At 44.2% G+C, this 26,708-nt stretch overlaps 1 protein-coding gene across 3 annotated transcripts in view; it reads left to right on the top strand.

Annotated features, from left to right (window-relative positions):
* The window catches only part of MAP7D2 (MAP7 domain containing 2), a 79,859-nt gene that overhangs the window by 7,375 nt on the left and 45,776 nt on the right, over positions 1-26,708 (top strand). The window contains exon 1 of one of the 3 annotated variants that reach the window (XM_069946324.1): positions 23,992-24,028. The exons of the other annotated variants lie outside the window; for them this stretch is intronic. The gene's annotated coding sequence lies outside the window, so the exon portion shown is untranslated. Of the gene's footprint in view, positions 1-23,991; positions 24,029-26,708 lie in introns of those variants that run through there. 3 annotated transcript variants of the gene reach the window in all.

Below are 26,708 nucleotides of genomic sequence, written 5' to 3'. Positions count from 1 at the left end.
GCTGATTCCTTGCTCCCTAATTCTCAATATTTGACTTGGCCTGTCAATGTAGTTTTTAGTGAAGTCACTTGTCCCTACTCAAAGGCCTGATCTGTATATGTAAATATTTTTTATAAAGGGCATCTTAAAGTGATCTGTAGATATAACCTGGTGAAGCATGTGGCTGTGCAGTTCAGTCTCCAGCTCACTACTCAAGCCGATTGACTGCATAATATTCTGGAGCCCCTCTCCTGCAATGAGAACGAGTGAGCACCAAGCCTGGGCAGGGCCGTTTTAATACATTGGTGGGCCCAGTGCACAGCCCTCAAGAGTGCCCCCCCCCCCCTTCCCTTTTGGCACATTGTATAATGTACTGAATTTGCCCCCACACTGTATCAAGAGCCCCAATACATACAGTAGTTACCTTATAACACTATTTCCTAAACTAAACTAAACAAAACAGAAAGCTATCATCAATGATACCATTACATAATACCGCCCTAACACTGCAACCCTATAACAGAGTGCAGTTACATCCAGTGACTCACCGGGGGCGTCTTCTCCGATCACTCTCACCTTTTCTTTTTCTCTCCATCCAGCCTGGGCCACCTTGAAGTCTTCTCCTGGCTGTGAATATTCTCTCCAGAATCTGCCAGACAAATATTTAAGGCTCCAACACATACAGTAGTTAGGTCCCTTGTACCCCTATACAGTAGTTACACCCCTCTGTACCCCTACATAGTTACACCCCTCTGTGCCTCCATAGTTTTAAGGTGTCCCTGTAGTATATAGACCCTCATGTGCTCCTCCAGTTATATAAAGCCCTCCTGTGCGCTCCCCCATTAGTATATAGCCCCCCTGTGCACTTTCCCCAGTAGTATATAGCCCCCCTGTGCTCTCCCACAATAGTATATAGCCCCCCTGTGCTCTCCCCCCAATAGTATATAGCCCCCCTGTGCTCTCCCCCAATAGTATATAGCCCCCCTGTGCTCTCCCCCAATAGTATATAGCCCCCCTGTGCTCTCCCACAATAGTATATAGCCCCCCTGTGCTCTCCCCCCAATAGTATATAACCCCCCTGTGCTCTCCCCAATAGTATATAGCCCCCCTGTGCTCTCCCCCATAGTATATAGACCCCTGTGCTCCCCAATAGTATATAGCCCCCCTGTGCGCTCTCCCATTAGTATATAGCTCCCCGTACTCTCCCACAATAGTATATAGCCCCCCTGTGCTCTTCCCCCAATATTATATAGCCCCCCTGTGCTCTCCCCCCAATAGTATAGAGCCCCCTGTGCTCCCCCATAGCATATAGCCCCCTGTGCTCCCCCATAGCATATAGCCCCCTGTGCTCCCCCATAGTGTATAGCCCCCTGTGCTCCCCCATAGCATATAGCCCCCTGTGCTCCCCCATAGCATATAGCCCCCTGTGCTCCCCCATAGCATATAGCCCCCTGTGCTCCCCCATAGCATATAGCCCCCTGTGCTCCCCCATAGCATATAGCTCCCCCATAGTATATAGCCCCCTGTGCTCCCCCATAGTATATAGCCCCCTGTGCTCCCCCATAGTATATAGCTCCCCTGTGCTCCCCCATAGTATATAGCTCCCCTGTGCTCCCCCATAGTATATAGCTCCCCTGTGCTCCCCCATAGTATATAGCCCCCTGTGCTCCCCCATAGTATATAGCCCCCTGTGCTCCCCCATAGTATAACTCCCCTGTGCTCCCCCATAGCATAGCTCCCCTGTGCTCCCCCATAGTATATAGCTCCCCCATAGTATATAGCCCCCTGTGCTCCCCCATAGTATATAGCTCCCTGTACTCCCCCATAGTATATAGCTCCCCTGTGCTCCCCCATAGTATATAGCTCTTCCATAGTATATAGCCCCCTGTGCTCCCCCTCCCATATAACATTGAAAAAAACAAACACTGTTACTCACCTAGGTCCACGCGTTCCTCTTCTCTTCCCTCTTGTGGCCGCACTTCCTGCAGTCACAAGAGGCTGCACTCTCCTTACCCTCGCGCCGACGCTCCGGTGACGTCGGGCGCTAGAGGGAGAGTGCGGCCTCTTGTGACCGCAGGAAGTGCGGCCACAAGAGGGACTGACAGGGAGGGAGCCAATGGCTCTCTCTCTGTCAGTAACGCTGCCGCTGAAGCGCGGCAGCAGGCGGGCGGGGGCAGCGGCGGACGGGGGGGCCCTCCAGGGGACGCCATGGAGGGGTAAGTAGATTACCCATCCATGGCGCTCCCCCCTGACAGGCTGGTGGCCGCAGCCCTGTGCGACCGCACTGGTCGCACATAGCAACGGCCGGCCTGCTCGGGGGGGGCCCCTTTAACCAGTGGGCCCGTTGCACGTGCACCATGTGCCCTCTGGTTAAAGCGGCCCTGAGCCTGGGGGTTAAAGTGGGTACTCCAGCAAAAAATGTTTTCTTTCAAATCAACTAGTTTCAGAAAGTTTTATATAGATTTGTAAATGACTTCTTTTAAAAAAAAAAATCTCAAGTCTTCCCATACTTATTAGCTGCTGTATGCCCTGCATGAACTGTCCAGAGCAGGAAAGGTTTATATGAGGATTTGCTGCTGCCTTGGACAGTTCCTGTCTCGGACAGAGATGTCAGCAAAGAGCATTATGTCAGACTGGAAAGAAAACACTTCCTGCAGGATATACAGTAGCTGATAAGTATGGGAAGACTTGAGATTTTTACATAAAAGTAATTTACAAATCTATACACTTTCTGAAACCAGTTGATTTGAAAAAGGAAGATTTTTCACCAGAGTGCCCCTTTATGCACTTCTACCAGCAATATCTAGTGATCATGGGGGATATCTGCACAGATACCCCAACCAATATAAACTTGTGACATGTACATTATTTTTTTTATAAATAACAGTGATTAAATGTTTTATAAATAACTGATGTTTTAAAGACGCTCTGTCACCAAATCTGTTTTAACATTGACATAGTTAGTTGAGAAATTGCCTAACAGACGGGGACCCTGCTGGCTTACTTCTATAACAGCAGTTTCATACATAAAATTTTTGGGAAAAGCTTTTTATGTTAAAAAATGCTGCTTCCTCATGTTGGCGAAAAATCAATAGGTCATTTGAAAGTCAACAGGAAAATATTAAACGCTCTATACAGTGTGTGGTTTTGGTTCTTCCTCAGTTGGTGTGCATTTTATGGGATTGGTGTCAATTAAAAAAAAAAAAAAAACTGCATGGGCTTGGTATGTCATTTTTTGACCCATTTTAAGGGTTAAATGGGATTCAAATGTCGATCATTTGGGTTGTCTGTGAACCTAAACTTTCCGCAGGTTCGCTCATCTCGAACAGAAATTGGAAAAATGCCATGGCTACATTGGTTCCGTTTCTAAACATATTTTTGATGTGTGTTGTGTTTTTTTTTTTTTTTTTTTTTTTTTTTTTTAAGCATTGGATCCATGCAGGCATGCCGATCTCCTGGCTTGCTTACATACAGAGTGATATACTCTAAATTAGGTATGAGCCTAGCCCAAGTAGGGCATGTGACTGCTGAGGCTAGTAGTCTATGTAATAACAATGACAGCACTGCTGAACCATCCGCAGTGGATTAGCAGGTGAGTAGTGTATTTTTACAGCATGTGTGTTTGTACACCGTGCTGCATACAGTGAGTATGGCCAGCCTTCTATAAAGACTGCATAACATGGTTTATATAGTCTCTGTCCTAACAGATTAGGCTACGTTCACATTAGCGTTTGACCATCCGGCACCATTCAGTCTACCTTTTCCATTTTAGAGTGAGCAAAACGGAAACTGTCGGATCCGTTAAAATCCCCATAGATTCCCATGATATAATTAGTGTGCTCCGTTTGCCCTAATTGTGCTCCGTTTGCATGCAATCCGTTCAAGATCCATTTTTTTGAACGGAAGAAAAAATAGTGTTTGCATTGTTTGTATTTTTCTTTCCGTTTAAAAAAACTTATCACGAACGGAAAGTGCACTTTCGTTTTTTTTTTTACATTGTAGTCAATGAGGACGGATCTAAAACGGAAGGTATTTCCGTTCACATCCGTTTTTTTTCATCCGTTTTTGCACTGAGCATTCGCAGAAGCAAGAAACCAAAGAAGAAAAATAAACGGACAGAAAAACGGATGCTGACTAATGCAAACGAATGTAAATTGATGTACAAAAGTCATTTTTTTTAAGCCAAAATACAAACGGACCATTAAAAATAGATGAACATTTTGCAATCAGTTTGCATCAGTCTGTTCATCAGTTTATGCTCGTGCGTTTAATATAGGCGGATCCGTTAGAAACAAAGAAAAACACTAGTGTGGCCGAGCCCTTAGGGCCCTATTCCACAGTAACGATAATCGGCCGGATTGGCCCGATTTGGCCGATTATCGTTTGGTGAAATAGAGAGAACGATCAGCCGATGATCGTGTCATTGGCTGATCGTTCATTTAGGGCCAGACCTAAAATCATCGTTCCCGACCGACGATTTGAGAAGAAACAGCAGCAGCATCATCATCATCATACATTACCTGGCTGCAGGGCTTCTTCTCCGCGCTGTCTTCATCCCCGGGTCCCGCGCGCTCTATCTTCTGAATGGCCGGTCAGCTGACGGAGCGCTCAGCCAATCACAGGCCGGGACCGCCGCGCCCTGTGATTGGCTGAGTGTGGCCTGTCAGCTGACCGGCCATTCAGAAGATAGAGCGCGCGGGACCCGGGGAGGAGACTGAGCGGAGGACAAGCCCTGCAGCCAGGTAATGTATGATGCTGCAAGGGCTGCAAGGACATCGGTAACGATGTCCTTGCAGCCCTCGCTCAACGATCATCGGCCCGTGGAATAGGCCCAGTAAACGAGCGGCGATCTAGCCGATCGCCGCTCGTTTACATCGTTGATCGGGCCCTCCTCGGCCCGTGGAATAGGACCCTTAGTCATATTAGAATAATCCAGGGTGTCAAACTTGGGCTCTCCAGTTACAAAACTACAATTCTCATCATGATGGGAATTGTAGTTTTGTAACGGCTAGGGGGCCTGGGTTTGAATCTTGTGTATTAGTTGGTCCTGAAAAGCCAATTTTAATAATCCTGAAAGCGTATTGATCTTGCCTTCATAAAATTGATTGTCTTATGTTTTCTGAAAGGTCTCCTCCCCGTCATCTTTGTAATGGAGCTGCCCCCTAATCTCAAAAATGATGATAAAAATATACAATTCTGCTCCTATTTTGGCATCTCTGTTTAGAAGTTTAATTCTCCAGACAACCTGTGGAACAATGTAGAGAAATAGGGATTTGTATTTTATTTGAGCTTTTGTTGTTGTGAGGAATAATTGGAGTAATCACATCCATTTGCACGTTGTAAATTGTTGGTAATGTATAGAGAGGTTTCCTGAGATAACGTATTACCCAGCTCTGGTTATTACATAAGAAAGCTGTGTTAGGGTGGCTGGTTATTCTCATAGATCAGATAACATGAGGAGGATGCAGAGAGAAATTGGATTTATTGCTTGCACATCATAGTGACAGGCCAAGGTCAGTGTTTCATGCTGCTTCTCTCAATGGGAATAGATGCCTCAGAACCCCTATGCGTACTTAATATCCTATGCCAGGTGGCTCCTGCCATGTGGAGACTGGGAGAACCCTGCAGAAGGCCCAATTCAAAAGCCTGTCCATTCCTTGTATCTACAAGGTTAACTTTTTTACCAGTCAACTTCTTGTCCGTGCCAACTCTGAAAATCTTAATTTTATAACAAGACTTAAAGGGACAGCAACCTAACATCTGACTTGCAGTGGCGTTAAATGAGGGCTGGGAAGAATCAACTCTGCATGAATGCATCCCATAAGTTAAAACTACACTGTGTGCATTAAAGGGAATCTGTTAGGTTCAGGCACAGAGCTGCACACAGGCAGATAGGTGATGGGGAGAGAAAACAAGGTCTTTGATGGCCATTTCACATAAAGTGATTCTGAGCCGGAGCACGCATGCCTCTTCCCTCCCTGTCTTGACTGGTTGTTGTTCAGGGCTTAGCATCACTTCTGCACTTCAGCTCCCAAGGAAAAATTCTATTTTATAACTGCAAATGGCCACCAGCAAAGACATCATTTGTTTTATCTCCCGGTCACCTATCTGCCTGTGTACCTGGTACAGACCTGACAGATTCCCATTAAAGCCGCTCTGTTCCCACAATCTTACTCCCCCCAAACCACTTGTACCGTCGGATAGCTGCTTTTATTCCAAGATCTGTCCTGGGGGTCCGTTCAGCAAGTGATGCAGTTATTGTCCTAAAAAACAACTTTTAAACTTGCAGCCCGTGCCCAACAGGCGTGGCTTAGAATATCTGTGCCCTAACTTTGCACCAACACTCTGTCCCTCCTCCCCACCCCCTTCATCATTAGGAATGTCCCTGGTACATTTTCTCCATGCTGAACATTGCACAGGTGTCTTAACGATCCAGCCCATGTGCTGTGCTGACCCAGCTGATGAATAGCAGGCAATCTGCCTGGAGCATTCCTAATGATGAGGAGGGTGGGGAGGAGGAACAGAGAGGTTGTGCCAGCCTAATGCACGCTTTGTCGCTTTAAGTGTGTACAAGGTGGGTCAAAAGTCTCTGGACACCCTTTTTATTGCAGAAATAAAAGGAAAATGACATATCTAAATACTGCAGCAAGTAATGTGTGAGGGGGTCTATCTTTTAGACGCTTCAGCTGTTCCAAAACTTTTCCCATCGCTTTGGCTGCCCAGGCTTGATGGGAATTGTAGTTTTGCAAGAGCTGGAGTGCTGAAGGTTCCCTGTCCCAGTTCTAGGCTATATCTGGAACATGGATGTCAACTTGAAAGACACCATATTGGATCATGGACATATTTTTACAATGGACAGGTGATCACGTAGCATAAAATTGCCACTGAAATTGATTGCCAAAATTAAATTTGCAATATCTCTTGTGGTTCAAAAATGAAAAAAACAGTCGCTTTGTGTTCAGGTTTATCTCCTTGTTCTGCACCATGACAACACATTGAACATGTCAAATAGCTGTGCATAAGAAGGAATGGTTTTTGCAGTTATGTATATGTGTGTGTGTGTGTATGTGTGTGTGTATATATACACACACACACACACACACACACACACACACACACACACACACACACACACACCCACACCCCTACCTGGTGGCATCCTGATTTATGGAATAGCGCAGGAAATACACCCAGATAGTGGCTAAAATGACAAGTTTTGGGCACATTTGCTGTCTGTGCCAGGATAGGTACCACGACCAATGTGTGAAAAGAGCTTTATGCTAGTAGGAAAGCCAGGACACTGAGCAGACACCAGACATAGTTTGAACTTGAAAAAAAAAAAAGAACAATGTCCATCTAAAGTTGGGCCAAGTAAGGGTAGGAATTTATGGTGCCAAACTGTATAATAAGTACTTACTGCAGAAGACAGGTGTGAAGACTATAACAGACATAGGAGCTGGCAATCCAAGCCAAATGTCACATAGCCTGAAGATAATCTTGCGATGCAAACTAGAGAAGTAAGCATTGAGTTGCAGAACATGAATAACTAGAGCTAATGTTAGAGGATAGCCCTATTCTTCTCACATTTTTTGTTCTTTCTCTCATTATGCTGAAGGTAGTAGCAGCCGCCGCCGGTATCTGACAGGCTCCTGCACTCAGTACCACTTCAGTTCGGTGGGGTGAAATCTCTGCTGACAGCTAGAGATTAAATTGCTAGATAAACCTTTCCCATATGAAATAATGGCTGCCTGCCTGAAGATGTTTTTACTGCTGTAATTATGGAGGGAAGTGCCAGCAATCTGCCCACAACAATTATTAACCAAAAGTGAATGTTTTAATCCTCTACATGATAGTCTGGCTCACTGTCTCGTAGTCTGACTGTAGAACTGCCTGATAAGATGCCGACTCACTATAATGAAGGTCTGTGTAAGTGCATTGGCCTATACTAAAAGGGAACCGATCACTCTAAAAATGCCCAGGTAGCGTTTCCAAATGTGTAACGCTTGAGTTGGCTGTAATCTCGTGGGGAGCCCATCCAATGTCAGTGCAGTCCAAGACCTCTGTGAGGACTCCTAGGCTGCTCGACATCCGCCATTGCTTCAGCTTGTGTCCAGCAGGCTGAAGGAATCAATCCGGCCACTGGATCACCAATGTAGGGGTGTGAAGACCATTTAAATGCAATATTTTAGGATAACTTTTATAATATAGCTAGTAAATGCCAAAGCCAAATGGATTGCCAGAGGTGGATGCAACAGGTACAAATAAGTTCATTATTTATCTTTACCAATATTTGGAATCCACTTCTGGTTACAGCTCTGCAATGGCAGTTTTCAAAAAGGACTTCTGTTTATGACATCAGCCTATTTGGGGCTATTCATATCTGTTTATCTGTCCCTGAAGCCCAGATGTCCAAATGTAGCTATAAAGCAATTCATGTGGCTTAATATCATATCATATACCTCGGACAGCTTCTAAGTAACAAGATTATTAAGGACAATTTTTATTAACCTATATATTACCATTATAACGTTACTGATCAAATCGAATATAAAAAGACCAACATTATCAATAATACCGTCACCACATCAGAACCACACAGTAACTAAATACCACCACCATACTGTTGCTTATGAAAACCAGAATTATTTTTTATAGATATGACAAATACTGCCTTACTACCTCATAGTTACTAAATTATAACACCATACCGAAAACACACTAAACATACATCAAAATAAATCCCATACAGTGACCATACACAAGTGGATACCAGCTATACACACTCTAAAGAACATATAAGTGATTACAGTGCTGTTACATCCAGTGACTCACGGGAGATTTCTTATTTGATTGTAGACTTTCTCATTCGGCTGAGACTTCTATAATGACCTCATCCAACCACGACTTATATCCACAGCACCTGCCCAACAAACGTCTTAGGCTCCATACTTTTTTTGATGTAGTTTAATAATTCAGATAGTGCCCCAATGTAGTTAACAGTTTAGTTTCCCCACTGTAGTAAACAGCTCAGATAATGCCCCCAGTGTAGTCAGTAGCTTAGCTTGGGCTTCCAGTATAGTTAAGAGTGCCCCTACTGATGTGGGACCCTAGAGATTTCAACAATTAGGGGATATAATCTACCAAACATTTTAGACTCCTCATTTTTGGTACAACTATGCCTGTGTAGCCTCCTTGTTAATATATGACCCCAAGTGTCGGTGCCTTGTTAATATATGGCCCCAATATATGCCCTCTCACGCTTTCCCCCGTTGCACGTTTCTCCTCCTCTCTCAGCGTGTTAAAGGGAATGCGCTTCAGCTGCACATCACTCTGGGGCCCATTGGAGGATGCTCATTTGGGCTTCCGAGTGATGTGCAGCTACAGGACAAGATTATAATGTGGGCAGTTCGGACTGCAGTGGGGCCCCCAGTAGGGTCAGGCCCTGGGTGGCCACACAAATCATCTGTCCACATTATAATTCACCACTGGCATCCCCTGAGCTGGCCCAGCAGGTGGCGACCTAGGCCATCGCCTACCCCTGCCTACCCTTTGTCGTAGACCTGGATAACTCTAACAGCTAGGTGTAAGCTACCTGGGTGAACTGCTAGTAATGAAGTAAGCCGCTTTCTAGGAATTTCATTCTAGTCCATTAGACCTGTAGTTGTGGTTAAGTTTGGAATAAATAAACTAAATGATCACATGGTAATCACACGTATTATTGAGAACGCTGGTGATTTATTATAAGTAGTGATCTTTTAACAGTGAGATCATGTTTGTGATGATGCAGTGACTTTCTGTGACTCATGCATGGCCAAATGTCACTGTATACTCCTTATTTACAGCTTTTTGGAGTGTGGTATATTAGTAGCTTCATCTAGCAAATGATTGGACGTGACACCTATGTATTACTAATGTGTCTGTAAACTATTTGGGTGGTGAGTTATATGTGTTATATGGTGAGTTATGATTTATCAGGCGTCTTTTTTGCAGCTAGTGTGTGAGTGTTGCATGGTTGTTTTACCTGCTAGTTACATCTTTGTCTTATAGCCGTGAGTAATTTGTATGCATGTAAAAATCAATGTGTACACTGTTAGTGGACCTGTCTTCAGAAAAACATGGGTGTAAATCAGTACATCTAGATATGGCTTCTCATCATGACATGATTTCAGGTGGTGCTGTCTCTGGAAGAAAGTAGCCATGTTTTTGTAGCACTGGATAACCTCTTTAGGGTAGCTTCACACGTACCGTATCGCAGCGGATTTTTTGCTTCGGATCTGCAACAGATTTGACTAAATGAATGTCAAAATCTACTGTCAAATCTACTGCGGATCCTCAACAGATTTGATGGTGCATATTTGATGATGTGTGCATTAATTTGGTCAAATCTGCTGTGGATCTGCAGCAGAAAATCCGCTGCGATACGGTATGTGTGAAGCTACCCTTAAAGAGGATGTACCACCCTCCTGATCCTTTATTATTATTATTATTATTATTATTAACTTGAAGCCACGGATCGAACGGCGTCGGCACAGGGAAGCCGGTGCCGCGGTCTGTTTTCCGGACCGAGGCCCGGTTCCCGTGCACAGCGCCGTTCTATGCACCGGAACCGGCCGGTGCTCAAGCATTGGAGGTAGGCCGGCCCGCCCCCAGTGGGAGGGAATTCCCTCCCCTCCACGACGCGGCTCCCTTAGAATGAATAGAGCCGCGTCATGGAGGGGAGGGAATTCCCTCCCACTGGGGGCGGGCGGGCTGACCTCCAGTGCTTGAGCATCGGCCGGTTCCGGTGCATAGAACGGCGACGTGCCCGGGAATCGGGCCTCAGTCCGGAAAACGGACCGCGGCACCAGCTTCCCCGTGCCGGCGCCGTTCGATCCATGGCTTCAGGTTAAAGAGGAAATAAGCAGCAAATAAGGGTCATTCGAATATTCAAAACACGTTAACTATTCATCCAATCGTTTTCTTCTTTTTTTTTTTTTTCTAAATATAATTATTACGTTGTCCAAGTCTTTACGAACATTGAGAACTTGAGGCCCAGGCTGTCATATTAGCAAGTGGCGTGACGTGTCTCCTCATGTGCACTCAAGTGTGATGGGTTAATACTTGAATGAACAATTATTTGAGGAAGTAAAATTCCACAACTAGATAACATAGTTTTCTAGCAGGGCAGGGAGAATCGCTAGGAGCTAAATGTCATATCATGTACTAAGAGTCTCTAAGATGATGTTCAGTTTGTAAACACTCGTTCTGTTTCAGTGTCATGCACAATAAAAAAAAATTTAGGCCATCTTTAGGGGACCTACAATTATTTTGTAAATTGTCATTTATCCTCAAAGGGTTATTCCACTTCAAACATAACTCTTGATAAGTTGGTGCACATGGTGAGAATAACCATTCATTCCATACCTTTATTTATTCAGTCTCCTTCCCCAGTTCTGAGTTGCTGCTTTCTCTTGAAAACACAAACATCTGTGCATAAGAGTAAAACAGGTGGAATTCCGTGGCAGAACATTCTGCCTCTGTGTCCCATAGCCTGTCTATGGGAGAGCACGCACTCCTTCGCAGCCGGCGCTCTACACTCAAAAAAGTGACATGTCACTTCTTTGAGCGGAGATCGGCGGCAGCGGAGGAGAGCATGCCCCCTCATTTACTCACATTGGGACACTGAGCATGGCGGGATCTCTCCGCCACCAAATTCCGCCGTATTTGCTTAGTGTGACCATATCCTAAGCCTTTCTCTCTGTCTCCCCCCTCCTCCCCCTCCCTTCTGGGACAGCTGATGTAAACAAGTCCCTGGCTGACTTTATCTGCAACATTGCAGCTTCTTTGTAATGCTGGGAAAGTTATTCTGAGGTCAAGTTGCTAATAAACTCGCTGTGATTTAACCCTACTGACATTGCAAAGAAGCTACAGTGTTGCATATAAAGCCAGTCAAGGACTTGCATCAGCTCACCTCAGTTTACACCAGCTTATCATCCAGCTGCCTCTGAACTCTGTGCTGCTTCATGCTGTTCCATGCCGCTCCACTCCGAGTGCCTGCAAAATCTGGATCCAGTCCTAGGAAACTTCCTCCAGATCCAGCTTTTCCAGACACCCGGCGCAGAACAGAGTTCAAAGGCAGCCGGCTGATAAGCTTACTGCTTTGCTAACAAAACGCTGATTTTTGTCTATGTATTTACCCCAGTATTGTAAAGTGCTGTGAAATCTGTTGGCGCTATATAAATAAAATCCACTTTAAGGGTACAAACACACACAGCGTATACGCAGCAGTTACGCAGCAAATACGCAGCAGATACTCAGCAGATTTGATGGTGCAGATTTGATGCTGTGTTCAGTTATTTAGATCTAATCTGCTGCGTATTTGTTGCGTATTTGCTGCGTATCGCAGCAGTAAATACGCAGCGTATACGCTGTGTGTGTTTGTACCCTTAGGCAGGATTTTGCTCAGTGTGGACATACCCTTAGTGTCAAACAGTGTCTCTATGGGAGGACTTGTGCGCCTCTCCGCTTAAAGAATTGACACGTCTTCCGTCGATTTTGCTCCGTGTGAACATACCCTTAGGCTATGTTCACACAACGTGAGAGACCGGCCGTTCCGTGACCCTGGCCGGGTCACGGAATGGCCGGTCTCTGCCCGGATCATCCGGGCCGGTACTTAAGTACTGGCCGGGTGATCTTTTCCGCTGCAGTGTTCTGATGCGGGCGCATCAGTGCGCGCCCGCATCAGAACCCCCCACAGCACACAATAAGCAAGCGGCCAGAGCCGCTTGCTTCATTGTGTGAACTGACAATTCATTGAATTGCGGCCGCAGAAAACTGACATGTCAGTTATTTGCGGCGCCGCACGGGATCCCATAGAAGCAGAGGTAGTGTTCCACAATGTGAAAAGTACCGTTGTTGTTGCCGATGGCAACAACGGCCGTACTTTTACGTAGTGTGAACATAGCCTAATACTGTAAATTCGCTCATCTCTACTAAAGGGCATTAGAATTAGAAAACCGCGCAGCTACCTTCTTGCAAAAACGCCTCCACCCCTGTCCCAGGCTGTGTGTGGTATTACAATTTCATACTGTTCTAGAGAACTGAGCTGCAAATCCCAAACCCAAACTGAGCAGAGGAGGTGATGTTTCTGGAAGCCGTTAGGTTTTAGTAAGCCTGGAAATAGCTTAGGTGCCTTTTTTATTACCCATGCTAGGAGTCAATGTGTAAACACAAAATACCATACCATTATGTGGTTTTTGGGTTAGTGACAGATTTTTGTTTCAAAAGTGTGTCCTCTGGCTATGGTATTTTTTTAATTTTTCACTTGTTTTATTCTTCCCATACACTTTTTTTTTTTTTTTTTTTTTTTTTTTTTTTAAAGCAACACCACATGCACATACTGTAAGTGCTTTGATTGGACCTCCACTGATCGGCAAAGGATTGTTGAGTTACGTTTTATGCTTCATCAAACATAGATATTGGCGCGTCAGGCAAGAAACATCAGAGAACAAATATCCTTTAACCATTGCTAGAGGAACACAAGCTGGTGGTGGCAGTGTTATGTTCTGGGGAATGTTTATGTGGCATTCTTTGAGCCCACTCATCCATGTAGAAGGCACATGTAACAGATTAGACTATGAACCCATGCATGCTGACTGACTTCCCTGTGGCATGTGGGATCAACAGGACAGTGAGACATGTCGCATAACTAGATGTGTCTGACATAGATTGGAAGGGCATGACCAAGACTTCCAAGTACTACCATGGCTCCCCTAATTTCCCAGACTAAAGATCAGTGGGGCCACATCTATTGTTTTGTTCACTCCATGGAATAGAAACAAAAAGAGAGGGAGAAGCTGTGTTTTCATGTACCTGAGAACCTGTGTTCTATAGTCGGTAATGGGAAATCGCTTAATACTTGAATTACCTCTAGAGCAGGGGTGGGGAACCTCCGGCCCGCGGGCCGCATCCGGCCCCTGAGACCTCCCGATGCGGCCCGCAGCTCCCCTGTGATGCTCGCCGCTCTGCTGGGGAAGAAGCCGGCATACACCGCATCCTCCGGTGTCTGTGACAGCTGCCGGACACAGGAGGATGCTGTCTATGCCGGCTTCTTCCCCAGCAGAGCGGCGCGTGTCTTTAGTCTCTTGCGGGCCGCGCGATGACGTCATTTCATCGCGCGCCGCCTGCAGGAGAAGACCGGCACAGAGGACCTGGGAGAGAAGAGGACCTGGACTGCGTGGGAGCGGAGGTAAGGTGAGTGGGATGCTTATTTTTTTATTTGGGGGTTAACTAGGATCCCAGGGACATGATTGATGGGGGGGGGGGGACAACCAGGCTACCAGGGACATGACTGATGGGGGGGGGGGGACAACTAGGCTACCAGGGACATGACTGATAGGGGGGACACCTAGGCTACCAGGGACATGACTGATGGGGGGGGGGGACAACTAGGCTACCAGGGACATGACTGATGGGGGGGGACAACTAGGCTACAAGGGACATGACTGATGGGGGGGGGACAACTAGGCTACCAGGGACATGACTAATGGGGGGGACAACTAGGCTACCAGGGACATGCCTGATGGGGGGGGGGAAATAACTAGGCTACCAGAGACATGACTGATGGAGGGGGGGGGAAATAACTAGGCTACCAGGGACATAACTGATGGGGGGGGGACAACTAGGCTACCAGGGACATGCCTGATGGGGGTTAACTAGGCTACCAGGGACATGCCTGATGGGGGGGGGGGATAACTAGGCTACCAGGGACATGCCTGATGGGGGGGGGGGGGACAACTAGGCCACCAGGGACATGACTGATGGGGGGGGACAACTAGGCTACCAGGGACATGACTGATGGGGGGGGGACAGCTAGGCTACCAGAGACATGACTTATGGGGGGGGACAACTAGGCTACTAGGGACATGACTGATGGGGGGTGGACAACTAGGCTACCAGGGACATGACTGATGGGGGGATAACTAGGCCACCAGGGACATGACTGATGGGGGAGACAACTAGGCTACCAGGGACATGCCTGATGGGGGTTAACTAGGCTACCAGGGACATGCCTGATGGGGGGGGGGGATGATAACTAGGCTACCAGGGACATGCCTGATGGGGGGGGGGGGGGGACAACTAGGCCACCAGGGACATGACTGATGGGGGGGACAACTAGGCTACCAGGGACATGACTGATGGGGGGGACAGCTAGGCTACCAGAGACATGACTTATGGGGGGGGACAACTAGGCTACTAGGGACATGACTGATGGGGGGTGGACAACTAGGCTACCAGGGACATGACTGATGGGGGGATAACTAGGCCACCAGGGACATGACTGATGGGGGAGACAACTAGGCTACCAGAGACATGACTGATGGGGGGGGGGGAATAACTAGGCTACCAGGGACATGACTGATGGGGGGGGGAATAACTAGGCTACCAGGGACATGACTGATGGGGGGGGGGGACAACTAGGCTACCAGAGACATGACTGATGGGGGGAATAACTAGGCTACCAGGGACATGCCTGATAGGGGTTAACTAGGCTACCAGGGACATGACTTGGGGGTTAACTAGACTACAAGGGGCATCACTGGGGGTTAACTACAATAGCAGGGGCACTAGGGGTGCTAACTGCCGCGCACGGTATGCGGCCCTCGAATGATTTTATTAATGCCCGACCGGCCCTCGACATGGAAAAGGTTCCCCAACCCTGCTCTAGAGCTTAGCAGGTAAAAAAAACTTGGGGGGGAGATAATGCCACAGGGTCTTGGATTATACTGATTTATAAATATCTAAACAATGTGTTTGGAAAGTGCAAAACTTTAACTTTTTAAGCTAAAACTAAGCCCTGTTACTCTCCTTTGTATGTTTGGCATGCTAAAATGCCAGTCCATGCTACCTAAATTATAGGCCGTGTTCTTCTTTCTGATCCTTACAGGATGGAGTCCTGAACAACAGAAATGTGCTTGGAAACTTAGGATTTTGTTTTATAAGCACAGAAAATTTATAGTAGTGTAATTTGAGTGGCACAGTCATGGATCGATTCTTGGTTCTGACCTCTGACCTGAGGTCTCCCATAATGTAAAGACAACTCCACCTATCTGTATATTGGGGTTGGGCCACTTTCACAAGGCGGGATGCTAGTCAGTATTTTGCATCAATATTTGTAAGCCAAAACTAGGAGTAACCACAGAAGAGAATAGATTCCACTCATTTTTTTTTCGGCTTAAAATGCTGAAGTAAAGTGCTGATCCAAATCATGCAGTGTGATTGTGCTCATAAACTGTGGGCTACAATAGAAGGAGTAACTTGGCGTATGCGTAGCTGGCCTTTGAAGCAACATTTTGGTGGTTTGTGATATGCAATACATTTTAACACATTTAGGCTCTGTCCACACACAGTATTTTGGCCCGTATTTCTGTCAGCATTTTGGTCAGTATTTGTAGCTAAAATTAGGAATAGAACCAACGAACCAAAATTTTAAATGAGAAGTTTGCGCAGTTTGTGTTTTCATTCCACTTCTGATTTTGATTGAAAAAATACTGACCAAAATACTAAATGAAATACTGTGTGAACATAGCCTTAAAGCAAACGTACCACTAGGTACATCACTTTGGGTTTTTTACATGAGCAGACCAGCCTGAGGTAGTCCGCCCAGTTCCCACGCACGGGCCGGTATATTCCCGAGCACTGGCGGGGAATAAATTATTGGGGGCAAGCCGGCTGGAGTTCTAATTCCATTAGAATTAATAAAGCCGCGTCAAGAGGGGAGGGGGGATTGTCACACTGGGGTCGGCAGACATGCCCCCCTGTACTCCGCCAGTGTTAGGAAACCAATCGTTGCAGTATGCAGGAACCAGGCGGTGGGTTAAAAAAAAAAAATGCCCACACCACCGTCGTGTTCATGTAAAAAACCCAAAGCAATGTAGTTTGTGGTAAATTCGCTTTAATCTGTAAAATGGGTAAGGGGTAGTAAGCTGCATAGGGCTTGCTGTATTTGACCACATCTCCGCTACAAGGTGTAACCTCACCCATCTAATATAACAAAAGCAAATCACAAATTTAACTGGAAACTGAGGATGCTTGTTTTGGCATTCAGAGACGATAATCTTTGGTATGTATATGTGGACGTATATGGACGTATATTTAGAACAAGAACAATATCAGGGTGTCTCCTTGTGGAACACTTAATAGCTCTTTAATTATTTAAGTGCATAACCTGAAATGTGTGTTACGTCATGTGCTGGATTGCTCTCTGGTACACACATTTACCTCAGTGCTGTAGAAGGGGAAGAGTCTGTGAATGAACTCAATTATAGAATGCATCCTTCCAGCATTCATGTTGAATACTTGCATTATGACATTGAATTTGCCTGAAGCTGTCAGCTATGTGGCGCCAACTTACTCCACAGTGGGTTAGCGATGTCCATGCAGCCCTTACTTGTATTCACGCATATATAAAGAATAATAAAGTTATATTTAACTGTCCACGCTCCCCCAGTGTCATCCTGTCACCGCTGACAATTCTAAACCCATCTCTGCAAGGTCATGCAGCTGTTAGTGATTGGCTGAGCAGCCTGTCACTGCAGAGACTTGTCAGGATTGGCTGCGGTGAGCGGTGCAAAGACAGGAGGACATCAGGGGAGCATAAAGAGGTAAGTATACATCTCTATACACTATCACAGGGTGATGTATGGCCAATGATATTAAAACTTGCTGACAGACAATGATTAGCCATTAAAGGAGAAATCCAGCGATTTCAAAAAGCCAGCAGCCTGTAGGGGCAGGGGGGAAATTGATTACAAGTAACAACTTGCCTCTCCCCGTTTTTACACTGTATATAAACAGCTGTTATTTGGCACTCAAAACAACGGCCATTGTTTTGAGAAGCAAACAATGGGTGTTGTTTTAAATGAAAAATTGCATTGAAGTCCTTGGACAACAGCCAGAAAAAAAATTACCAGAACATTATTTCGATGGCCAAAGCCAAACAACGTCCGTTCAATACATTGTGTGAAACAATGCATTGACTTCAAAGCAAATCATTGCATTGTGAAGAGAACTGCTTTATTAGCAAACGGACGTTCCTTTTATAAAAAGTAAGGTTTGGGAGCATAATGTGGACGTACACTTACATTTACTGGACTCTCATTGTTGAGCTTTCATTGTGTCCTCATGTTTCAGTGAAGACAAACACACAAGATTTTGCTTTACCATCAAGGTTTCAAAGTCCTGGAGTTAATAATTTCAGTGAATAGAAGGCTTATGAAGGGTTTAAGATCTTAAAAAAAAGTTTTACTAGTCTGCACAAGTGAAAACAGGTATAGCACTGGTTGGTTGTGAGATGGTTTTACATGCTGTTTCCTTGTAAGGGTGGAGAGGAGCTTGTAGCGCAAATTGCTTTTTTTTTAAATTACCTAAAATACAAACAAAGCTAACGAAGACTAATGCTGCGTTTACATGGAACAATTATTGTGTGAGTTGCACGATAACGATCGAATTCGAATGATAATCGTACGTGTAAACGCTCAAATCGTCGTTGAACGTTCGCAAAAAATTCGCAGATCGCTCCGTGTGAACAGTCGTTCGCCGATTTAACCAATGTGTGTGAGAGGCTTAAACGATCGCAAAACTAATCGTTTACATCACCTAAATCGCCTCAAACTATTTTTTTTTTTTTTTGCGCAATTTACCCTTGTAAAAGGCCCTGAAAATTGTGGCAAATACATAGTAAGTAAATTCACTGAAAGAAAAGTAGAAAACTCTATAATGCTAATGATTTGGACATTAGCATGGAGACAGGACTGTGGAGGTAATCTCCTCATAGCTGTAACCCCTCTCTCCCTGGACAGAGAGTGCTGCTGTTCTGTGCCCACATCTGCCCTGCCCATTCCTTCATGCTCCCTGCAGTCTCTGTGATTCCTTGTGTTTCCCATCCTCTCCATTACTGGACAGTAACTTATAATATCACATATTCTGCTGTTTCTGAATGTTTGTTTCATCTGTTTTACATGTTATTCAGAATAATAAATCATTATTTTTGGGATGTGGAACCAATTGTTGTGCATATCAGTGATTTCTTATGGGAAAATTTTGCTTTGGTTTAAGAGTGGATTTGGATTACAAGTGTGGTCCCAGAACTAATTATGCTCGTAATCCACGGCACCACTGTGTATATGTATGTGTATATATATATATTATTCATTTTACAAAAAAACAGAAAATAGGGTTAACAACATTAAAGGGGTTATCCAGCGCTACAAAAACATGGCCGCTTTTCCCCCTACTGTTGTCTACAGTTCAGGTGCGGTTTGCAATTAAGCTCCATTTACTTCAATGAAACAGAGTTCCAAAACCCCACCCAAACTGGAGACAACAGTAGGGGAAAAGTGGCCATGTTTTTGTAACGCTGGATAACCCCTTTAACTACATGATTGGAGATATATGCCGAACCCAGGGAGGAAAGATCACCCATCTGTACACAGTTGTTTCAGGGTTCTTGTTTGTCATCAGGACAGAGCAGTATGTTGGCTGTTGGCTTCAATGGAACTGAGTTTCAAAACCCCACCCAAACTGGAGACAACAGTAGGGGAAAGTGGCCATGGTTTTATAGCGCTGGATAACCCCTTTAACCCCTTTTAAACATATTTTTACATCCTTTCTTTTTCAGAATAGTATGGGCTGAAGTGCACCTAAGGATTATAACAGTACTATTACACCACTGTTTCTTAGGTTATTAATATGGCTTTCTATTTTATTACTTTGAAGATATTTAGCTGTACATATTTAGCATTTTTCTAAAGTGATTCCAATCATGCATTTTTTTATTTTTTTTTTACTTCTTGAGGTAATACTGCTCACTACGTTTTGAATATCAAAGTCCATAGTCCAGTAAAAAAAAAAAACCCTGTAGAGAAACATAACCATGTGATATGACATTTGTATAATAGTTAAACCATAGAATGCATTGTACATTACCAGACACCATCAAAGCATGCTGCAAAATGTCTGTAAAAATAAGATAGTAGATACGACCAGAAAATCGGGGGAATTCTGTGTTATCAATCTTCTCAGGTCGACTTGTTCTAATCCCGGATACTAATTGATTAAACAGCATTTCATAAAGGGAGGTCACCTTTAACATGAAGCAGTTAAAGTGACACTTCAGCTGGGCATCTTTTTGGATATTATATTGGAGAACTACATTCCAATTTACTCCTTAGAATAACAGAGGGAAGGACCTATTCACACTATGGAATCGGCGCTGAGATTCCATGCAGAACCCCCCCCGCACAGAATGTCAATTCTTTGAGCGGAGGGCGCAAGCCTTCCCATTCAAAGAGACTGAAGACAGGATTTGGAGATTTTTTTCTGATCATACTATGGATGCAAATCCTTCCCCAGCATGAGTCTATTGACCCAAACCAATGGCATCATAGTTATCAAAGATGTTTTAATTTTTTTTTTTTAGTTTTTTTCCCCTTTCTATTCCTTAACCCATTGTTACTTCAAATTCGTTTTACTAGTTACAGTGTATAGATGATGTGCACAGAAAGAACTATGCCAGCAGGTACATATGCCAGGGCCTCACCCTGTTTCACCTAGCAGCATTTAATTGTGGGAAGGTACCTGAAGCTTACAACACATTTTTATGGCCTTTTTTTTTCCCCCCTTCATACTTAAAGAACATGAAATACGTAACAGGTAAATTTGAAGTACAACACCTCATCGTAGGAACATAAACAGAGGCTGGCGGAGGTTACCATAGCTTTATACTAGACTGGAAGAGGAGTCAACCAATGAGTAATGGTGGTTTATTCATCACTTTAGCATGTAATTTATTAAAGTGTCACTGTATTTTTTATTTTTACAAAAAATACATATTTTTTTTCCCCCAGAAATCAGTAGTCCAGGCGATTTTAAGAAACTGTTATTGGGTCTATTAAGCAACTATGCCATTATCTGCATTCAAAAAGACTTTCCCCAGGGTCCCCCCTCCCTCCTCTCTCTCATTCACTGCTCATTATCAGGAAATCTCAACTCTTTTACATCAGTCAGCCCTGTCTAATCTATGGAGAGGGGAGGAGGGAGATTGGTCGCCAGCAGAGAACAAAGGATTACACAGTGGGAGCTGTGTGAACGCTAGTATTCAGACGTCAGAGAGGTCAGTGCTGACTTCAGAGGAGAGAGCCTGGTGATGTAGCTGTAAATTAACTCTTTGTTCTGTTTTGGTGCCTCATCTTCCCCCACCCCTCTCATGAAGACAGGGGGAAGAGCTTCAAACGGCTTTTTCATTATAAAAATTCATTTTTCGGCTAATAAACCAATTACAAAGTTTATTAAAATCGCCTGTACTATTGATTTCTGCAAAAATAAAATTTAAATGACAGTGACACTTTAAGTTCTTGGACAGCCCATTCAAAATGCAAAGCAGGTCTTAAAACATGGAAGGTACATTTAGAAGACTTTTTCTGTTTTACTTTTGAAGGATATACTGTTTTCCTACTAAATTTCTGCCAACAATGATTTACTATTATGGTTCACTCCCATATTTTTTATGAACCTGAAACAAAATCCACTATCCGGAAATATTCTACATCTTTTCTGCAATTTTCATTGTTGCTGGTATACTATAAGAAATTGTAGGCATGATCTTGTTTTATTGTATTTAGACAATATCACTAAGGTTCTACTATTGTGAGCAGTGTCTGTAATCCTAATTATTTTCACATGTTCCTTTTGAGATGTATTTTTGCTTTTGCCTCTTTAAGAAAATATTGTTAAAAAAATGGAATTGAGAATACTCTTTATTACATGAGTTACTTACAAGAAAAGCATGAAAAAGGACAAAGCTCCAGATTTTTTTTTTTTTTTTTTTAATAATCTTCCGGTTACCCCTCTTGACAGTATATAGTAAGGCTAGAACTATAGTATATTTTTGTGGCGCTACTTATTTGATTTTAAAGGGGTTGTCCAGCAAAAATCGTTTTCTTTCCGATCTACTGGTGTCAGAAAGTTGTATAAATTTGTAATTTTACTTTAATTTATTGAAAAATCTCAAGTCTTCCAATACTTATTAGCTGCTGTATGTCATGCTGGCTGACATCTCTGTCCATGACAGGAGCTCTGTCTCGGTTTTCTATGAATCCCTATAGAAACTCTTTCCTGCTCTGGACTGTTCCTGTCTCGGCCAGAGATGTCAGCAGAGAGCACTGAAAATAAATAATTTCCTGCAGGACATAATGTAGCTAATAAGTATGGGAAGACTTGAGATTTTTTAATAGAAGTAAATTACAAATATATATAACTTTCTGACACCAGTTGATTTGAAAGTAAAATATTTTCACTGGACAACCCCTTTAATGCCTTAAAGACATATTGGTGGTTATTGAGGTGCCTTATTCTAGAGCAGGGAATCTTCAGCCATCCAGCTGTTGCAAAACTTCAATTCCCATCATCCCCAAACAGCTAAAGCCAAAGCAAAGCTTTGGCTGTCCAGGCATGAGGGGAATTGTAGTTTTGCAATAGCTGGAGAGCCAAAGGTTCCCCATCCCTATTCTTTTTATGACACTAGAATAGTGGCCACATGGGGGATTGCATGGCTGTGGTTCGGGTGCTTGGATGTCAGAGACACAGCCAGGCCTTCACAAACACTGTGTACCTGCACTTGTATACGCTCAGTGCATATATATATATATATATATAATATAATTATATATGTATGTATGTATATACAGTGGTGCCTTGGATTACGAGCATAATTCGTTCCGGGGCCGTGCTTGTAATCCAAATCCACTCTTAAATCAAAAAAATTTTCCCATAAGAAATCACTGATATGCAGACAATTGGTTCCACACCCCAAAAATAATGATTTATTATTCTGAATAACATGTAAAACAGATGAAACAAACATTCAGAAACAGCAGAATATGTGATATTATAAGTTACTGTACAGTATTGGAGAGGATAGGAAACACAAGGGCTGACAGAGACTGCAGGGAGCATGAAGCAATGTGCAGGGCAGATGTGGGCACATACATGCAGCACTCTCTGTCCGGGGAGAGAAGGGTTACAGCTATGGAGAAATTACCTCCACAGTCCTGTCCCCTGATGTAAGCCCCAGCCTGAAGTGGATCTACCATGATTTGGAAGGTGAGTTAAGACTTCCTGGGTCAGAGTACAGAGCTGTAGACCCCGCTATGCAGACCATGCCCCTCCTCCACTCACGCTCCAACCCAGTACAGGGAGCTCTTAAACCAAAGCAATGCTCTTAAACCAAGTCACAATTTTGAAAAACTGTGAACTTTTAAACCAAAACGCTCTTAAACCAAGTTACTCTTAAACCAAGGTACCACTGTGTGTATATATATGTGTGTGTGTCAGTGTATGTGTGTATATATATATATATATATATATATATATATATATATATATATATATAAATATAATATATATATATATATATAATGTAATATATAATGTAATATATTATATAATGTCAGGGGCTGGTGTCTTGCTAGAAAATAGATCCTGAACATTTGACTCCCTTGGCAGCTCTGTGTCATCACTGGCAGCATGGGCCATGACATCTGTGGGTGATGCCATGGATGTACCATAAAGGAGTGTAACATTATATATATATATATATATATATATATATATATATATATATATATATATATATATATATATATATATCTCTTTCTGTTAGCTTTGTGACCTGTTTTAGCCAAAAAGTCTTCAATCAAAGGCCTCTACGTTTATAGTTTTAGTATATAGCATATTGTAATACTGTAGGTGGCTGAAGAAGCAGCCTGTCAGTGTGTGGTAGCTGTAAGCAGGACATGGCTGGTGTATACGTTCCCTTTAACAGTCTGGCAGGCAGCAGACATGTTTGAGTGAGGTTAGCATTTGCTCAGCTGGTTTCCAAGGTTACTGGAGAAGATGGGTTAGGGCATGCAGCGCCAATAGCAGAGAAGAGGAGGATTGTTAAGCCTTCCTATATTTTGTCTACACTTTCAAATTCCTTTTGTGCCGGAGGTAGGAAACCTCAGTCTGGAAGGTGAGCGATCAGCATACGGCTATATATGTGTATACTGTATATGCTTTTATCTTTCTATTATAGCTTTTGTAAATGAATGTAGACTTGGTGCTGTCATAGATTTACATTACCTGTACATGAAGGCAGGAATGTATAGTGCTCAGCCTGATAACAAAGCCGGGTGTGCTGCTTTTCTATTTTGCATTGTCTGCTTGAGAATGTTCTATACACGACTAATCTAGTCTTCTATCTATGGAGTAGATATAGGGAGCAGTATAGGACATGCAGTATCACCTGGCTTCTGGACCTGAATTGCTGAGCGCTCTGTACAGAATGGTGGGGGTTTGTCTGCTCAGTAAATAAATACAGAAGTATGGCCTAAATTGTTTATCCCCATACACTGATGGCTCCATTATCATTCTTGTATTTTCTCTTCTCTTTCTGCCTGGTCGCTTGTCTATGTAGGAAGCTCTGGCAGGGCACTGCTGGTGGGAGACACTTTAATTGTTTGTGGGTGTAGCTCTGCTTGGACACTGCATGTAGGGGTTGCTGTAGCTGGGGGTAGGTTCTGTAAGGGTTGCTGTAGCTGGGGGTTGGTTCTGTAGGGGTTGCTCTAGCTGGGGGTAGGTTCTGTAGGGGTTGCTGTAGCTGGGGGTAGGTTCTGTAGGGGTTGTTCTAGCTGGCGGTAGGTTCTGTAGGGGTTGCTGTAGCTGGGGGTAGGTTCTGTAGGGGTTGCTCTAGCTGGGGGTAGGTTTTGTAGGGGTTGCCCTAGCCGGGGGTAGGTTTTGTAGGGGTTGCCCTAGCTTGGGGGTAGGTTCTGTAGGGGTTGCTCTAGCTGGGGGTAGGTTCTGTAGGGGTTGCTGTAGCTGGGGGTAGGTTCTGTAGGGGTTGCTGTAGCTGGGGGTAGGTTCTGTAGAGGTTGCCCTAGCCAAGGGTGGGTTCTGTAGAGGGTGCCCTAGCCGGGGTGGGTTCTGTACGGGTTGCTTTAGCCGGGGGTGGGTTCTGTAGGGGTCGACCTAGCCGGGGGGTAGGTTCTGTAGGGGTTGCCCTAGCCGGGGGTAGGTTTTGTAGGGGTTGCCCTAGCTTGGGGGTAGGTTCTGTAGGGGGTACTCTAGCTGGACATGCTGTGGGAGAGGCTCTAGTTTTTTTGTTTTTTTTTTGTGGGGGCTGCTCTGGTAAGGTACTGCCTGTAAGGGTGCTCTGGCTTGTCACTGTTTGTGGGGGCTGTTCTGCTTGGGCACTGAATGTAAGGGGGGGGGGCTCTAGCTGGGTAGAATATTTAGGGGGAACAGCATGGTCCATGGCATCTGAGAGATGAGCTATCAAGGGTATAAAATTGACATATTACTTATATATGTATCGGTCTGTTCAAGGCTTGAGATGTTTTAGTCAAAAAGAATCTTCTGTTAAATGTCTACTCCTCTAATTGTTTTGGTGTATTGTATACCAGGGTACCTGCATTTGTGTATACCGAGTACTATATACAGAATGGTGGTGGTTTGTGTATGCAGGTTTTTTGCCTGCTTAGTGAATAAATGCAGGAGTTATAGGGCATGTAATTCTCCAAATTTATGATAATCACCATGCAAGTAAATGTACAACATATGTGTATTTTATCTGTCTGCTTTGTCTCTTCTGTGTAGGAAGCTCTGTAAGGACACTGTGCCAGGCACTCTGGTTGTTTGTGGGGGGGGGGGGGGGGTGCTCTGGCTAGAGGTGGTGGTGCATAAGGTGGTCTACTCGGACACCCTCTATAGGAGGCGCTGTGGTTGCCCACTATCTGTGGGACTGGTCACTGGAGGTTACTCGGCCTTCTCAGAGGGGCTGGAGAGTAAGCTGACAAACTAATTTTGCTGCTCAGATATTGCAGCGTTTCGTTGTCCAGCTGCTGAAAGGTTTATAAGAATGCAATAACCTCTTGTGCTGATGTGATGACGTGACATTGTCTAGCTAAACATTCTGTCATTCTAGCCTGGCTTGTTGGCACTTGTAGTACAAAGTTGCTGCAGAACATCTTCTTTCTAGAAGCCAACTATCTAGTTTGTTTTCAATGACTTCTACAAGGACGCATGGAGAAATAATGATGATGCATACTAGCGAGATCTTACTGTTTGGTTTTGTCCGGCTGCAGCGGAGCGCGAGTACAGACCTGTCAGTGTGTGAGCAGCAGCTGTCTGGAGCGGAGATGGCTGCTGAGGAAATCACAACAACAAATTATACGTAGCCAGGATCATTACATTGTTCTTGGCATCAGTTTTCCTTTACTTTTTGTAAAAGAACAAATATGCGGTACAATGTGTTCTGGAGTGGAAATGAATGCTGTATTAGACTAGATATATAAATACCGGGGCTTACATGGCGTAAAGCATTTATGATCATGGATTGTTGGGAAAGAATCTTCTAGGAATGTTGGCCAATTTTTATTTTATTTTTTATTTCGTCTTGATGGTGCCTGCTCAGCCAATCAGTAACTAGACTGGTCACCACTATGGTCGGTGATTGGATGATCAGGCATTTAATTGGTGTCGAAACAAAAGAAAGCAGCAATGATAAGCGGGAATCGGTAGGAACAACAACTACAGGGAGTTTAGGGTAGGTAAATGTGGTTCGGATATTTGGATTTTTGGGCTGATTTTTCTTTGTTCTAGATGGAGTATTGGAATAGTCATTCATAAGGATGGTCTTGCTGATCTTCGCAATT

This window comes from Dendropsophus ebraccatus, chromosome 11 (assembly GCF_027789765.1).
Source record: "Dendropsophus ebraccatus isolate aDenEbr1 chromosome 11, aDenEbr1.pat, whole genome shotgun sequence".
Taxonomy (NCBI): Eukaryota; Metazoa; Chordata; class Amphibia; order Anura; family Hylidae; genus Dendropsophus; species Dendropsophus ebraccatus.
The sequence above is the reverse complement of the archived record's forward strand: the minus strand, read 5'-3'. Positions and strand labels throughout refer to the sequence as shown.